This window comes from Dromaius novaehollandiae, chromosome 6, assembly GCF_036370855.1.
Source record: "Dromaius novaehollandiae isolate bDroNov1 chromosome 6, bDroNov1.hap1, whole genome shotgun sequence".
Lineage (NCBI taxonomy): Eukaryota > Metazoa > Chordata > Aves > Casuariiformes > Dromaiidae > Dromaius > Dromaius novaehollandiae.
In genome coordinates this window covers 36,422,878-36,441,560 of record NC_088103.1, presented here as the reverse complement: position 1 = coordinate 36,441,560, position 18,683 = coordinate 36,422,878, and positions in this window count along the sequence as shown.

Genomic DNA, 18,683 nt, shown 5'->3' with positions numbered 1-18,683 from the left:
GTATTTTTAGGCAGCAGAGACATTAAAATTAATGGCTGCTTCTGCCAGCGTTTTACTAAGTCTTTCAATGAGCTCACCCTACCCCTTCCAGAAATATTTTAGACAATTAATGTTTACTATTAGTTGTCATTTTTATTATTACTATACCATTTCTAATGGGGGGGGGGGTAGAAGGTAAGTATGGACCTTTCCCTCGAAAGCTCTTCTTAAGGAGTCATTCACAGTGCCTACATACAGGGTCATTTAGAAAAAGTGCAGTTTAAGCTAATATTAAACTACACTCCTCTTCTTAACTAGTCAATTGAGAAAAGAATTTTGCACAGATTTTGCAGATAACCAAAGGTTTTGTCACTACTGCATGTTTTTCTCCATTCTCAACTCCATTTTCTGTTTTATTTACCGGAACATAATTGTCCAGTCAAATCCTAGAAAGGGTATGGTAATCTTTTGCTGATTCCCCGAAGAGCTGATTGATGTGAAGATGCTTTTGTCTGAATAAATATCATGTGTAAAAATAAAAGCTTTTAGAAGTGCTTTCCCTCTGTGATTCCAGTTCATATAAGCAACACAACCCCAAATTTTGCACTGTGAACATTTCTGAGAATTTTTACAATATCCTTCGTCTGAATGTATCCAAGGTTTACTGTTTTTTGATCTGTTTCTCATTTTCTTCTAAATTGTTTCTGTCTTCTGATTTCTCTCCCCAAGTTCTTTGCTTTCTTTCCAATGTTGTTAGAGGCTCTTTATGAATTTATATTTCGTTTCTTTTTTTCCCTCCCCTCTGAGTTCCTCTTCTCCTCTTTAGTTCTTTGATTGCTGCTGGGGGCTAAGGTTATAATTTAGTCAGTCTGTTCTGCTCTGCTGCCTGTTTAAAAAAAAAAAAAATTCTCTCTCTGCCTGCCTGTCTTTTAGCTTACTGTTTTTTTTAATTATTTTTATTATTATCATTATTATGGAGTTTTGTCCTGCTGCTACAGTGTCCTCTCATCATTCAATGGAAATGCTTTCCTTCCTCTGACCTCCCTGCCTTCCCTGCCTCACATGGGATGTCTATTCTTAGGGACTGGTAAGAGACAATCAACCCCAGGGGCAATCTCTTTAACAGCTGTTTAGGCAGTGATATCTTCTCTGAATTTTCTCTGTACCTGCCTATGGTTTTAAACTCTGTATTCTCATTTAAAACTCTAAGACATTGTGCTATATTGATGTATTTTAATGAAATATATGCATTGACATGTTTTAATGAAACATAACTGTGAGCATGTAGTGGGTTAAAAAGACCACAGGAGTGGATGGAATGAATAGGACCAGTAAAGGGACCATGTGGCATGGGAAATCTGGGCCATCTGAAAGACTGTTGCAGTTATGGGTTTGACTGAGCCTTTGATCATGTGCCTTAATGCACTTTTTTTTATGGTGGATCACCACACAGCAAGTTTGTTTTCAGGATGGCAATGAGAGAAGCTTTTATAAATGGTTTTGCAAGTAAGGGTATCAGAAAGCCAGTGTTCAATTTCTGGGTCTAAAATACACACCTTATAGGATGTTGCAAAACTCATTTAATATCTTTATGCTTTCATATTGTAAAATGTCAATGGCAATCATTTCTTTGCCAGCCTTGCCAATTTAGATTGAGAATGCTTAGGAACAGTCTTGTTGAACAATATGTAGGACAATAGATCTCCTGGGGCAGAAACAGTACGAAATATCTGAATTTAGCATCTGAATACCTCTTTTGACCCACAGCTTCACAGTGCAGTGAGTTGAGATCCATCTGCGGGCCTCACACCACAAATGACTTCTTTGTATGAGAAAAGTTGAGCTCTTATGGAGATATATTCTCTTTCATATGTTTATGTAACCCATTTGCCAGTGTGTGCAAGCTGCTCCAGCAGTCGTAATTCCATGAGCAGTGTCTGGCTTTTGTTATTGACTGTTATGCTTCTAGTTCTTGAGATTGCTAGCTCCATTTTTCCATGCTGCATAAGATGGTGCCATCACAGATTTGTACACATGTATTTCCCTTTGCATACATCTAAATAACTTTTTCTCTAGTATGTATTACACTAGAGAGTATAGAATGTACTATGTACTTGGTGTGTGTATTCAAACTTGCCCCATGCTTGATAGATAGAAGGAGATGCAAAATTGATGGCTACTATCTCAGAAAATGGCAAAACAATCTTAAAAAGGTCACGTCGGCCAGGCTGATCAGGAATGGACTGAAGACACAAGAAAAGGAAGGAAAAAGAAGACCAAAGATGCATTAATTTAGCACAAAATCAAGATACCAAGAAACACTTAAATGAAGCAAAAAAAGAATCAGAAAGACTGGGTTGTATAATTGTCCATACTCCAGTACTGTAAACTTTGTCAACAAACAAATATAATTTTTAATTTATGAACTTAAATTTGTTTTGGCAGCTATTACTGAGGTCCAGTAAGACTGTTTACATGCTAAAATTATGAAAACCACTGTTTATAACCAGTCTTAAATTGACAAAGTTGACTTTCTCAAAAATGTCATTCACAGCTTTGAGAATGATCTAGCATGTTTACGGTTCATATTAAAATACTCACAGTGTAAGATGGATATTTGTTGCTGCCATCAACTGCTGATCCCTGAAGCACTAGGGAACAGTACAAACACTTCCTTAAAGATCCCCCTGTAATGCACAGGGGAGAAAAATGTTACAGTATTATGGGAGACCAGCATGTTCAAAGTTTCATGCTGTTAATACTAAAATGTCCTTTATAGCACACAATAAGAATGTTGCATTCAACACTGGAGATTTCAGTGTTATGCTCTATATTCACAGTCAAAGAGAAACTGATCTCAGAACTACCAATGCATACTTGCTTAGGTGTGCATGTTCATGTCTTTAATGCACACACTTTATGCAAACAAAATAAATTTAATATCATTTATATTTATACCTGATGCTTTAAAAAGGTCAGATTTTCAGAGACAGAAACAATTATGAACTAAATTTGCAGGGAGAAAATATTTAAATGTGAAAATTGGGACCTGTTTGAGAACATTTTATTAAATGTCAAAAAGTTACAATCACATACTTTGAAGAAAACATGCTTAAAAAAATCTCAATCCTACTTAGAATGAAAATTAAAATACTCAAATCTGCATCTATATATATGAATGACAAATGAAAGAATTGAAAGATAGGAAGTATGAAAATTTGATAAAGGAAGCAAAAGGACACATGAAGAAATTTGCACTCATCAGATTTGATGATAAACCCAACATTTAAAGTATGTCATGAGAAACATAACAATAGCCTTGGTACATTATTGGGACCTGCCAAGAATACAATAATATGGGAAGAAAGTTCAGTAGGTATTTCTGTTCCATATTTCAGAGTCAATGAATATTAATATCAGATGATGACTACAATGAACAGAAATTTCAACTTCAACAAAAATCTAGGATAGCGTCAAACAAATTTTAAAATCAGCAGATACTGATATCTTGCAGCTTAAAAAAAAAACCAGTGGTCAATAACTGTTAATATTGATTTAGTCTAGGAATACAAAGAGTATCCCAGGGAACTTGAATAAAGTCAACATGATACCAATATTTGAAAAAGGTAAACAGAATGATTTAGGTAATTACTAGTTTGTCAGCCCACCATCAGTTCTGGGCAAAATAAAGACATGTTTGAAACACAACCCTAGTAACAAAGAGTTAATGAGGGGGAAATAACAAAGCCAAAATGGTTTTATGGAAAAAGGGTCTTGTTTAAATGACTTGATACTATTTTTCAAAATGAAATTGCAAGTCTGTTTTATAAATGTAACATTGTTGATATAATAGTCTTCTCTCAGACATTTGGAATAATACTCACATGATGTATTGATTTGTAAGCCAGAGTGATAGAAAATCAATGGGACACACACTGAATGCATTGAAAACTGGTTAAACAATAGATCTTAAAATCTAATTACAAAAAGAAAATTTTTGTTAAATGTCTGTGTATCCCACAAGAATCCGTGCTCAGCCCTACGCTATTTAACAAATGTGTCAACTACTTGTAAATAAAAATTAGAATGTAATTATGGATTAAGTCTATAAATAACACAGGCTTGGGTAAGCATGGAAGGGAACAGATTGCTGAGTGATCTGGCAGTTTGAAGATATCTAGCAAACAGTATGGGTTTCAGCTGAGCCAAATCTAAGGTTATATGCCTGGAAAATAAAAATATAGGTTATACACATAGCATGGAAGACTCTCCTGAAATCAATGGCTGAAAAAAAAGTCATTGGGGTCATAGAGGGTCTTCATGCTCACTGAGCATGGCTCAAAAAAACAGTGTAGTCTTTGGATGTTTAAATGTGAGAGAACTGAGTAGGAGTAGTGAGGTTAAATTAATTCTGCATTTGGCGCTGGTGAGATTGCTGCTGGAATACGATTTGGTTCTGGTGCCTACACTTCAGATGGATATTGATGAATTGGAAGGGATTCAGAGAAGAGCCACATGAATGCTCGCAGGCATGGAAAACGTGCCTCGTTGTGAAAGTCTCAAGCAACTCTATTTAGTTATCAAGAAAAGCTTAGAGGGCAACCTGATTGCAGTCTAAATATACCTGCAGGGGGAAGGGAAAGGGCAGAAGGAATAAATTTGATAAGACTCTGCAGTGTAACAAAGGTGAAACAATGACTGGGAGTTCACATAAGACAAATTCCAACTAAAAATGAAGCACAGATTTGAATAATGAGCAAATTAACCACTGGAACAACTTGCTAAGGCCTGCAGTAGCTTTCCTATCACTGCAAGTTTTAAAATCAACTTTGTGTTTATCTTAAAGAAAAAAAGGAAAAAAAATGCCTACCTCACTCTGGTTCATGAATTTGATTCAAAATGAGTATCATGAAGACCAATACCTTGTGCTGCCTTGTGTTATGCATGTCACACTAGACAATCATTGGGGTCTTTTCTGCCCTTAAAAAATCTATGAATCTTTTTCTCTCTACTGACTACTTCAGGGGATTAAATTGAGCCAAGAGAAATAGAGCCAGAATATCAAATAAAACCCTCTAGCAGTGACATCCATTAATTTTTGGAATGGTCTGTCAAGAGGAGAAGTGGGGGGAACCTTTTGGGGTTATTTAAGAGGAGAGTGGTAAATATAACAGAAAAAAATATCTCAGCATTGGGACAGAGACTGGAGGAATAAGTTCAGGCATCTTTTCTTACTCTGTTTTTTATAATGCTGGGCATTAACTGAGCCACAGCTCGTGATGAAACATGGTGTCTTCAAAATCCGCTTTATCCCCAGACGTCTCCAGACCTTTGTCTATTTTGTCAGGAGAGGGGAAACTCACCTTTCCAGGTCCTAGTGGTGAGCTGTTCTCACCACTATTTTATACCTTGATTGAGAAGTGAAAGGAGCATCTAGCCAAACACTCTGCTAGCAGTAACCTCAGCAGCAGCAGCAGAGACCTTAGGGTGTTGATTGAGTTTCTCTGCTCCATGTTGACTAGAGGTTTGTTCATCTCCCACTCCATCCAGACCTGTTCCTCTTACTATCCTTTTTCCCATATGCTGCCAACTCTTCCTTTCCAAGGAGAGACTGTCTTTAAGAGGATATTAAAACAGCATGCTGAGTTTAGCCTCGCAGAAAAACGTTTAAAGGGGGTTGTTTTCTACTTATACTTCAGTGGGCAAACATTATAGAGGAAGGTAGGCTATTTAAGTTAAAGTCAATATTCATACAGAAAGAAATGGGTATAAATTTCCTCCGAGTAACTTTCTGCAATGGTCTTGCTGGAGCTAGAGGAGGAAAAAGCATAAATAGCTTGAAGATAGGTCCTGATGTTTTTTTCAAGTGATTACCTGCAGTGTTAAAGGACTGGTCTGGCTGAGATTCTTTCAAATTCTAGATTTCTGTGAAGCCTATTTCCATTTCTAACTTTACATTATACATTCCTCTACTTCAGAAGTTCTCTAGTGGCTTTGTATTTCATATACAATATAAATCCATCAGTCTAATGCTGTCTGTCACGTTTAGAAAGTTGCTGTTTTCATATTCATGACACGCAAGCATCTGTCACTCAAACCCCTGTAGAAATCCAAATTTGCTAATGGGACTCCTGCATGCTTCTGTTTAACAAGGAGCAGAATAGTGACCCTGGGTACAGACACAACTGGCAGGAATGATTACGGTGGAGTTTATACAGTGGTAAAAGTTCTGCTATGCCAGAAAGCAGAAATTTCCCAAATTAATAAAAACTCTCCAACCCTGCATGTTAAAAGTAGTCATTTGCAGTGAGAGGCAAATCATATTTCCCTTAAAAAAATGAAGAAGAAACAAACAGATCATTTTTCTCAAATCCAGTTTATGACAAAGGAACTGGAAACGTGTTCAGTTTTTATGATCCCCATAATATAAATCGCCAAACCTTTAGGTTTCTGTCTACTTGTTTTTCTCCTGGGAAAGAAAAAAAAGAACAAAATTATGACTTAGAATAGAAGGCCATTTTTCACCGTAAAAAGAGTCAATGCTATTGTAATCCATGTTCAGACTGTGGCAGTTATTTTCTGAATTTCAGAGACTGAGTGTTGGTGGCTGCCTCCAAAAGCAATGGGACACTTGTGAGTGGGGACTTGAGATTTTACCCAGGACAGAGATTCCTGAATGAAAGTTATTAGGGAAGTGCTGAGCAATATCTGCTATAAGTCACAGATACTGATATTTTTTTAGCCCTGGTTTCTGAGTTTGCTGAGCTCTGCTAGCAGGTGCTCCCTGGGGGAAATTACAGTGTTTTTAGCTGTGTGGCTAATTGGCTGAGGCTACTTGCTGTTGATTAGGTTTAATTGAAAGCGGAGCGCTTGCTGCATTATCACCATGTTCTGAGCATAAACAGAGCGTTCACCACAGCTGACTGCATCGTGGGCTAATGCCAGTTCTGGTTCAGTCCCAAGCCAAAAAACCCGTGGTCTTTATGAATAAAAATAAAACCTGAGTAGCACTGAGTATATCTCAGGAGTGAAGGAAAAAAAAAAGTGTGTGTGGAGGATGCTTACTGTATTTGTGTGTGTGTGTGTGTGTGTGTGTGTGTGTGTGTGTGTGTGTGTGTGTGTGTGTGTGTGTGTGTGTGTTAAGGTTTGGGGGGTTTTGTTTGTTTGTTTTTCTTCTCCCTTTTCAGAGCATGTTGAAGTCACTTTACTGAGGAGGTAGGTCACATTTTTCACTAGACCCCAGCATTAGACCGTCTATGGGTTTGGCCTCAGCTGGGACTCAGCATCACTCCATAGCAGGCAATGGTGGCACTTAGGTGTGGTTCTGATCATCCTTCTGCTCTTTCTCTGGAGAGATGTCAAGATTTAGAGACTACAAGTTTGTGGCAGTTAGTTTGGGAATGACACTGGTACCCAGACTGCAGATGAGGCTCTCCGCATATGCTGCTGGCATTACTCAGCCTGATAACTCTGTTCTGTGTGGATGTACCAGGCTTACTCAATGGAAACTCAGGAGTTTCTGCCCTGTACAGTTAAAATGTGATTTACGTCATCTCAGTGAGGGTGAAGCTCTTCAGAGAGTAGGATGTTGCAATGTGGAGTTCAGCAATGCCAAAATATTTTAAAAGTCTGGGCTTTAGCCAATTACTTTTCAAGGACAGGGTATTCTCAACTGCCAGTGTCTCTGCAGCAAGCACACCTCTGACTCATCAAAATCTTTGCATAGCCAAATTGATTTCCCCCCCTTTTATTCCACCCTCTCTCTCCCCAGTTTGGCCACCAATGTGAAACAAACATAATTCCGCCTCCCAGCAGGCAGGTGGCAAAGGCTGTGTGGCTGCCCCGTGGTTTGTAGGGCAACAGTCCTCTAAGGTGGCTTTTCTCCGTAATGCTGGGACCAGCTTTGCAGAGCTTCCCTGGGGCACATAGGATGGTCATAGCAGAGCCACAGAGGGCTTGAAGGTTTCCCTTCGGTCACCCACCCCAGGGCTTTTCTTGCTAAGGGTTTTGAGTAACACACATCCAGCCTGAGTCTTGGCCCTCATATCCTGGCACCTATGGTGATGTTTTAGAGATAGATCTAAATATAGGTGTCTCAAACTTAATCCCCATATTTTCTGGGGTGATAGGGTGAGAAGCTGACAGCTTCTGGTAATCTGTACCGTATTTTATCATGCTTCATGCCTGCAAAGACAAGGAAGCCAAGGCATTGATCATTTCAGAGTTCACCGGAGTTGTGCGCCCTTCTCATTGTCCTTGTTTACAGGGTGTCCTGCCACTCTATTCAGAAACAGAGATCAATCTCGGAAGATGAATGGTACTTGCAGAAATAGAAAACTGTGTTTCTTTGGTATGAGTTGAACTTCTTGGAAGTTATTCTGTGGATGAGTTTGGGCTTTGGGCATGTTTAGAGGCAGGCTTCTATCACAAAATTTAGGAGAGCTGCAGCCTAAGGCTGTATGTAAGAAATATATCTCTGTATAGCCCCAATTCTAAGGATGGAAGATGCTTTCCAAATATGGATTACATTTAGATTCAGATTTCAAATACCCCCAAAATGTTTACTTGCTTTATTTTCTTTATTTTCAGCCTCTGTGCACTATGTAAATGTATAAAAGACAGTTTGTTTAGTTGTGTATAACTCTATTCTTAGCTCAGAAAATCTTATGCTTCTATTTTCCTGATTACACCAGTGCTGATTGCAAATCTGCTTCAAGACATGCTTAAAATGATACTGTGATCCAGTTTTTGGACAGTAAAAAAGATGCTGACAGCACGAATGCCGCAGAGACTAGGGCCAAGGATTGGAAGGGTTGTGGAGATAAAATTTTACTGATAGTCCAAACAAGGCCGAAGAGCATTGGCAGTGAGAGAAACCTGCCCTTCCATTCTCCATCTATTCTCCAGGCTGAAGATTGATAGAGATTTTCATCTTCTGGCTGTAAATCTGAAGTCGTATACTAGCACACACTCACACAAAAAGAATCACTTAACAGGGAAATAATAATCCTATTTGCTGGATAATTAACAGCGAGCAATATCATTCTATGGTTTATATTTTCATTGAAATTCTTTATCTCATAGTCATATGGACTGAAAATATATTTCAATTATACAGCCATGAATGTCTTTTATATTAGGTGGAAATGTTTTAATAGATGTTTCAGTTATCCATTTATTGATCTTAATGTATTTTTAATATGCAGGCACAGGTCTACACTAACTGAGATATATCTGCTTTTCTCTAGCTGAGTTCTACAAATTAAAAATAATTATTTCTCTTTTTTATAAGCAGTATATGGTGGGTTTCCGTCTTGTGGGCAATATCTGCTATGAGCTGCTTTTTAATTTATGAGGTTAATCTGTGCTCACAAAGGGAGATCTGAATGTGAGCAACAGAGTTTCACTATAGATTTCAGGAGGAAAAACCACTGGAGCAGAGCAGCCAGTAGAGGAGAGATTTTTGCTAGACCCCGTGAGAAAGAAGAATCAGCAGATGACCTAGGCTTTTTGTTCTTTCATGCACTATTTGAGCCATGGCTTTGGCAGAGAAGTCCAATCTGGAGAACAGTCATTTTCAATAGCAGGATTGTTCCCTACTTAAATTGCACTATTTTGTAGCAACCCTCTCTTTCCCTCCAGTAAGATTTCCCAAGGATTTTTGAAGAAATACAGAAAAAATGATTTGAGAAGTTTGAGATTCTGGGCTGAGGACCTCATTTGCTGTGGCCTCTATAGGAATGAGTCATAGTGACACACTTTAAGTGGTAAACCTCATGCCATAAGACTGTGCATTCTTGATAGAAGAAAATACATGTGAAATGGCAGATTAGCCATGACCTGAGGAAAGCCCCAGTTTTGATCAAGATCCCTTTCTAGCTTTCTTCAAAAGCCTCAGTCCTGGCTCATCTTAATCAGTGCTGAAATTAATCATTTATGGAGTGTCAAAGACCAGTTAGGTAAAAAATAAGAATTTTCTTCCTGCAGAGAAATTGCAATGTTTCAACATTGTTTTGAGGTAGAAAAGATGCTCTGCAAATGCTTCCCAGAAAAGAAAATCTGAAGGTCTTTATTTTTGAATGGTGACAGACTGTGTTTGGGATATTTTGAATAACAACGCATTTCAGTGTTTGTGACTATAAATACTCATTTTAGATGGCTGAATGTGCAAGGGTTTGTTTCACATCCATTCAAACTGTGCTTTGTCCACCTACGGTGACTCACTGATTCCTCAGCTCATATGTTTGGTGACCCAGTAATATCACAAAGATGGCTTCCCATGATGACTTTACCATCTACATCCTACAAGTTTTTTAGGGGCTTAGTTACTAGAGAAAGGCTTAAAAATTGGTGGGAAAATTTCCCTTAACCTTCTGATGAAGATGGGAGACTGGGAGAAAATTCTGCATTATTATTTGGTGTAAGTATTGTGGTCATTCTGCCACCGAGATGTGTCCAGGGACCTTCATTCTTTGATAATCTGGCTTACTCTAGCAATTATCTTTACATCCTCTGTCTTGTTGTCTCTGTTGGTAATTGAGAATTGTAATTCCTCTTTTGTAAAGTGTTTTCAAATAACCATCTCTGTGAAAGGACTATGGATTGATCGTGGTGATTTCTTTAGCTATGCCAGGGTTTTCAAATGAAATGTCCTTTGTCCTCTTGAAATTTGGAGTTGATTGTGTGGAAATATCTTTAAAAAGATCACCTTTGATACTAAGAGTAGGGACGTATTTCCAAGATTCCCAGCATAGGACCCTAGCAACGAAAAAGTAAATGTGATGAGATTTGATGCACAGAAGCAAAAGACGCAATAAGAAATCTATCCAAAGAAGGTGTTAACTTATTCACACGGGGTGAGAATCACAAGGACTAGTAACAGTAAAGAAAATAGTGCAAGAAAGATGGCTGTGTGTCTTCCACTTTCACCTTGGCAGACAGTGAGCAACGAATGGAGCCAAGGAGGAAATGAAGGAAATTGTAGGTGCAAGTGACAAACTCAATTTCAAATAAAATATCTGAGCTGTTAGAAGTACTGAGCACAAAGCCAGAGAGTGGTAAAAGACATGAAAGGTACTTTGAATGGCACAGCAACCAACACAGCAGTAACTGGGACAGATTTTTGAGTGAGATGAGTTTGCTTTAATTAGATGGAGCTACTCTTTCTTGGTAATGCTTCTGCCCCCTTCACTTTCTGGCATAATGGGGACAGAAGACTGGGGGAGAACCTGCTTCAACAAAAAGAAATGTCCTTTGTACACTATCCTTCACCGGCTCAGCTCCAGCTTCCCGGCTGCTGTAACACATATTTGGTCTCTGGTCACACAGGTGTAAGCAGGGAGCAAGTTGTCAGGGGAGCAGGGTGACTGGGCCCAATTCCTCCATTCTGTGCGAATCCACTGGACACCCACCACGCCACTGGGAATGGTGTTATCGGGTAGCACGAAAATGTGCATATCATCCCGGTGTGTGGGTGGGAGGGGTTCAGGAAAATGAGAAAGGAGATAACTCCCCTCTGCAACCCAGACCCAAGAGCTATCAGAGGATTCTCCCCTAAAAGTGCTTCTGCTCAGGAAGCTGAGGGAAATAGCATATATTTCACCACATCAGTTCAGCACTGTTAGCTCCACAGACCCGTTATCTATCTTCAGCAGTAGTATATTGCAACCATTTTTTTTCCTAAGGTTGTCATTTTTTAGTTCTTATCAGTTTCAGTCTTATGCTGATTATTATTGTAGGGCAGAGTTTGTTCTTCCCCACATTGATATTTTATGGAGCATTGACATGCTTTGCCACCTCAGTGCAGGACTAGCTCATAAGGCAGAGTTAATGTCCTCATTTATGCTTACATGAAGCTGGGGATACATTTCTCTTCACAGAAATATGCCAGCAGGATGTAAAAAAGATCATTTTTTTTCCAGATGATATAAAAATGATCTTTCTTTATTCTGTGAACATGGAGTTCTAGATGCAGAATGTGTGAACATGTTCTTGCAAATTAAAAACAAAAAAACAAAAAAACAAGCTTAAAAGCATGTACTCTCATCTTACACTAGGAAGAAACAAGAGATAATGCCCCTTGTGTCATTAGCTGGCCCAAAAGTGCAAGGCAGGAGGTAAGAGCACCAATATGTGCATCTATACAACAGACTTTTTTTTTTAGCAAACTGTCATAGCAGCGCTCATAAAGTTGCTAACAGAGGGGAAAGAGTGTGTTGTTCTTGGTAATACAGCAAATTAAGAACTGAGAAACCTGCAATCTATTCCTAACTCTTCCAGTTTGTGCGGCTTTGGCAAACTGTCTTCATTTCTTTTAGCCTGTTTTCCTCCTTCAGAGCTTTTTCTCTCTCTGCAAGTTGCTTTGCAAGCTCCTTTGTGCCTGGACAGTCCCAGGTAGGTTTGTATGACACCCAACACAACAGAGACACAATTCCATTGAGGGACTCTACATTATGCTATCATATACATAATAATGCTATTGAAAGGACAATCAATCTTCTTGAAAGAAAAACATGTAATCTCAGAGAACAGAAAATACAGACTATTAACTTGTTCCTACACCAGTCTTTTGAGAGAAGGCCATAGAGCATTAACAAACACATATATTTCTCATGACTTCGTAATGAGTTTTCCCAAACTTACTAAAAAAATATATCTGTATGAGCAAAGGCGAAAATGTTAAAACTATAAAACCTTCTGATCTATAAAAATGACATCTATAATTGAATATTTCTAGGACACTTGCTCCTTTTTTATTAATCTAGGTATTATAAAGATGACATGATATAATGTCTGTATATAGTGGCGTGAGCATTTGCATGTGTGTCTGTTGTACGTTAAGTGTACTTGCATGTATCCAGAGGATGACAATATTGTAACATTAGATCTCCAGTAATTAGCTAGAGAGGAGGCCTCAGAAATTTTGGCAGTGATTCATGCACTGAATACAGGAAGATCACAAAATTTCCAAGATTCAGCTAATTATAAACAGATAAATAAAAGTCACAGAGAGAGGAAAGAGGTGAAAGGTTCAGAAAGAGCTCAGAAGTGCAGAGAGAGATACCAACCAGCAAGACACAGACTGTTTCTGCAGTAAGTGCTGATGGGGGACCTGGGGATATCCTTTCTCTAGTGAATCTCTGCCCAGATGGAGGCGTTTGTGTGAGTAAGGGAAACAGCCTCGTTGTGCCTGCGAGTGTCCCTCTGGGTGTGGGAATGCCAGCAGGTGCTGGTCCAAGCCTCCAGAGAAGGACGGTATTTCAGATATACTGGAAGACTTTCTCTGTGAAGAGGTCCATACAGGAGATAGGAGCTTGCTGATTGTAGAGGATAACCTTAACATAAGAAGCACTGGGTGCTGGAGTGGGAAGCAGGCAATAAGATTGAAAAGTGTGTTGCGGTGATATGCACCTAACACTTTTCAGAAGGATTTCTTCAGACCGGAATGACAAATTTGTGGCCCAAAGACCTGCTCTGCAGCCTGGGCAATTTTCTCTAGCATCCTGGAGTACTTGCTAGGTTATGGGCCAAACAAATGGAGGTTATCAAAATATAAGAGATCTTGGGAAATGAACAAATGTGGATAGACTGAGAAAGAAGGTGGCAACATTTATTAACCAAGTTCTCCATTGATACAAATATGGGTTGCCTGGGAATTAAAATGATACTTAAAGATGCATTTGCACTGGAACTTCTTTGGTGACATAAGTAACTTCTGTTGTTTTTCAGTTGTATCGGTTTTCCAGCCTGGTTCAGCATGTGCCCTCACAAACTCTTGTGCTGGCACCGTGAATGGTGCACAGCAGGGATAAGAATGAGCAGCCAGGGATGGAGGAGGGATATCAAAAACTATTTATTCTATACTGGCACCAGCTTCTAACCATTGCTGGATGAGAGATTGAAATGGCCTCTTCTGATACAGGAAGTACCTGCCAGAAGGTTTCTACATTTCTGAGCCATTTTTTCTGCATTTCTACATTTTTTCAGGTTTTCTTTGCCAAGGATAGGAAGAAATTCTTGAAGAGATAATTGGAGTGAAAGGAAATAGATCAAAAGTGAGGATCCTTTACCTTCTGCAGAGTTATGGACTTGATTTGTATTTTCACAATACTAGCAACATCAGCCCCCGTTTTTTGAATACCAGTTGCTCACTGTGGGTTCATCTTAACATCATTGTACCTTCTACCACCACCGCCTTACCTTCAGGAAAGTGCTAAAAACCAAACTGCCTACTTCTAGCATTCCTTCTAGAATGCCAGACTCTTTCTCCTGAATGGGGAATGAGTGTCTGTATTTTATTTTCCCAGACACATGCATGTCAAACTGGAAACTTAGGAAAGAAGTCCATCAGATTCTCTCTTAAACACGTGGCTTTGCAGTTAATGGCATTTGGAAGAATGTCACCTTGCTAGAATTGGCACTGTGCCTTCTTTTTCCTTTCTATTGGGAATGGGCTGCATTCTAATTTAACAGCCTCTGTAATTTCCTTAGCTGTCATCCCAAATGGTCTCTTTCAAATGCTACAATCAATGTGTGAACCTCCACTCTTCTCCTTCCAATAAAGGAAGTTCTGAACTCAGGAGTGTTGAGCAGAAATGATTAGAAAGAAATCACAAAGCACATAGAAACAAACCAAGCGAAAACCAGAAAACAAAGGAAAAGCCCATGTCATTATATAGCTACAGTAATCTGTGGCATATGTGGTTTCCTCTAATTGCTAACTAACATTGAAGCTTGCTTATGGATAGGAGGGAGATAGCAATTGTTTGCTGTCACTGCCTTAACAATTGTAAAACTAATTATACCCCTCCCTAAATGTAAATAATTAACAGAAAATATCTTCTCTGTCTTTTATTCATCTGTTTATCATTTTGGAAACAACTGGTTTAGCTGGGCATTGGCACATCTGTGCAGGAACAAAAAACAATAATTACAGAAATCACAGATGTTCCAAACAGTCTGCGCCAGGTGAATTTCTCCCTGGAAGTTTGCAGAGGCTTTGCCCCTATTTTTTACAGCATCTGTTAGAATACCAGGGTTGCCCAGGCATAACGCCCACTGTAAATTCTCCGAAAGTACTGTGCTCCTGGGATGGGATATGGACAGCTTTCCATACTGCCCTGATGTTACTGACTAGATCTCCATTAACCGCAATGGGAATTTAAGCACCTGGCTTAAGTGTCAATATGGCTCTGTTGCTCACATGTAGGTATTTTAGGCATTAGGGTATCCAAGACACCCTCATGCAGCTGGTACGACACAGGATCTGCACCCTCTGGAGCAGCAGGTAGAGTCCAGGAGGGACAGTGCAGTGCAACAAAAATGACTCCACATGGTACTAAATTCCACCTCTTATTTGCTGTCTTAATCTGGAACTGAATCTCCCATCTAGGGTCTTGCCATTTTAGCCTATGTTATGGTACTTGACTCAGTACTTCAGATGGTATTAATCTAAACAACTACACTGTACATGTCTGCCTCTTAAGCTAGACATCCCCTGGTCCCTCTGGAGTCCCTGGAGAGACATGGGTACTTTAAGAATATGTTTCATCCAACGTATTTTGGAAGATTGTTTTAAGATGAAAGAAATAATTCCTACTCCGAAAGGACCTATTTCTCTCTGGGGATTGCAAAGAGAGCCTGCACAACTATCTCAAAAGTAGGCATAAACCAGTTTGAAACCAAAGACGGTATTTAGAGAGGAGCTTTATGAAGAGCTTGCAACTACACCCAGAACCTGAGTTCCCAGTAAATCAGTGGAGCTCTGATCAGTGCAGTCAACAGAATTAGGGTGTGATTCATCACCTCATCCATAACCGAAGATAGGTATCTACTTCAGGTCACTGGGAATCACTTCCCAAACTCCAGGAGTGATATTGATCAGATCTCATTTGTTGTAAAGAGAGAAGGTGGCTTTGAGCAAACCACGATGAGTCTACTGAGTTTTGGATAAAGTTACACAAGACATATTCAAACCCAACACCTTTTTGAGCAAATAATTTCCACTCATGTCACAGTAAGTTTTAATGCTTTTAAGCAGTTATTAGGAGACTAAATACTTCCGTGCTATGGACAGCTGAAGATGGCTTCTGCAGTCTCTCTCATTAATCACCAAATTGCAATTGGTTAGAAAATTAATCCCTTAATTTAGGGAAAACATTGGGGTTTATATGCAGAATGAGGAAACAGTTCCTGGCTATCCAGTAAAATATTTATGGTTTCTCTTACGTGCTTTTCAGGCTCCAAATATTCTTTGGAACCAGGGGCTTCAGGCAAGCATCAGACTGAAAGATGACAAATTTAACCTTCTAATGAGAGCACTTAAATCAGAAGAAATTTTCACTGGAAAACACTGTATGTTTTCCTGTGGAGAAACAAAGAACCAAGCAACCATTTGTTGTGGTTCATCAGGGCTGAACACCTTAAATGATTAGGACTGCATTTCAGAGAGTAATGCATGTCTGAGGGTATCATTATAAGCAACTCGGAGAGGAGCATGGGTAGGATTTCTTTTGAAGAGGAAGGGCTGCCTGTGCCACTTTTGAAGAGGAAGGAAAGGCTGGAGCAGAAGCTGCTGCAGGATTTCCCTGCAGTTTCTGGATTGGAGAGAGGGGCTTCCAGTCTGCTGGGCAGCCAGTTCACACCTTACTGTGCTCACCAAAAGCAGGATGCTGCCGTGAGAAACTGCTGCAGGATGACTTCAGGGGCTGCTGTAACATGCTTGCAGCTACCAAGAGCTCTTGGAAAACCTTTTAAAGCCAGAGAGTTTAGAAAGAGGTTCTCTGTCTCCCCACTGATTTTGCCTAAAGGGAAGCAAACTCTAAACTACAGCTTCTAAACCAACCCAGATGTATGGCCATGAAGGAGTTGAAAGTGCCTGATTCCTGTCTGCTGCGTAAAAACTCTGGGAAGGGAAAAACATTGCTTTGGAAAGTCATCCAACAGGACATTGGGGACAGCAATAGACAGAATATTCAAAAAAACACCAGTGCTTTCAAAAGGGGCATGGATAGATATCTAATTTTTCAAAAGAGCTGACCACTTGCATGTTGAAAAGATTTGATGCTTTCAGTTCAAAAATATTTTAAGAATATATTCAGATTGGTGACATGTACTTGAACAATTTGCTCTGAAAAGCAGAAAATATCATGTGCAATAGTGAATTGTAACCACCATCCCCACAAATTAACAGTAACTCAGAACTCATCAGGTATCCTTCAGTGATAGGTACCAATTCCATCCAATCCTGCAGACAGTGTTGTGTCATTTTTTTTCTTCTTCTGATAATTTAGATTAATGCCTTTTATTGTTGGTTGTCAGCTTTGACTGATTGAACAGTACAGTTGCATTTCATTTCCTCTCTTTTCATTATGGCAGTTTGTGAGGGAAAAATACAAATGAATTCAGATGTTTAATTGGAGCATAGAAATATTTTTTGGCTCCAGTCTTGAGAACAAGCTTAGAGAGATGCATAGATGCACTGGCTGGGTTATTGATTGGGTTAGTGCAAATTCACTTACTGATTGTTCTCTCTGTCTGTGGTAGGTAGTTCAGACTGGAGTAATGTTTTTGTTGTCAGTTTATCACTTTCTAAGATTCTGTAAGTATCTGCAGAAAGACCATCCACATCCCTGAAAACAGATATTTTCCACTATCTCCACCTCAGTTCTCTCTCTGGATTAATTTCCCTCTCCTGTATAATCTTAATCTCACTCTCTCTCACCTACCCACAAGCAAAGGGAGAAAGCCTGAGAAAAGAGGGCAGATGTAAGAAGTCAAAGTTAATTGGATACAGTGCATATTGCCAGTCCTGGAGGCTGATCAATCCATCAGTGCTGGCAAAAATCCTTATCAACTTTTCATAAAGGATGAAAAATGGACAGCACAAGAACGTCCTTTCTAGGCTTTTTGTAGCTGAGCAGGGAAAAAGTTTTACTCCTCTTTCTTGCACCTCAATATGACATTTTGGTGGATATTGTTATGCTCAAGGACACCAGTAGTTTTTGATCCAGTCAGTCACAGACTCCTGCATGCTACTGGAGCTGAGTTCAGTGGAAAAAACGGCTAACCTGCTTGAAGTAATGAAGGAGCTTCAGACTGTGAAACCACCATCCATAGCACTGGGCTGTAGGTAAGTCAGAATAAATTACTTGGAGTGAGGTGTTCTTTCTGCAAAAACAGTGGTAAAGATATTGCAGGTTTGCAGGCTGTAGGGTTTGGAGAAACAGGAAACCAAACAGAAGGACTAGTGGCAGGGTAGCAAGAGGAAATTTGGGGTTTCATACCAACCCACTCAATCAACAGACTTTCTGATTTCTGGCAGTGATTTCTGACCAAGGACACTACTTAACTCTGGTTTATTGCTACACTGCTCAGGAAAAACAGAGCCTGGGTGTGTGCTTTCTAAAATTAAGTAATTTACACTGAAGAGAGTACCCGTCTCATATCAGCCTTCATTTTTTTTCACCCTAAGTGCAAACAAACCTCCAGCATGCCAAATAATGGATCACAGTGCAAAACTGGAGTGAGCAGATTCATTCACAGTAAAGCTAGTTTTTTAAGATGCCAAATGCCTTCAAAAGGAGCTCATGCCCTGATCTTCTTGAAGTGTTTGAGGCCAGGATTAAGCTCCTAAATGTCTATGCTGATCTAAACCTGAGTGTTCCAAAATCCCATTTTTTTAAAGTCTTTTTAAAAGGTGTATA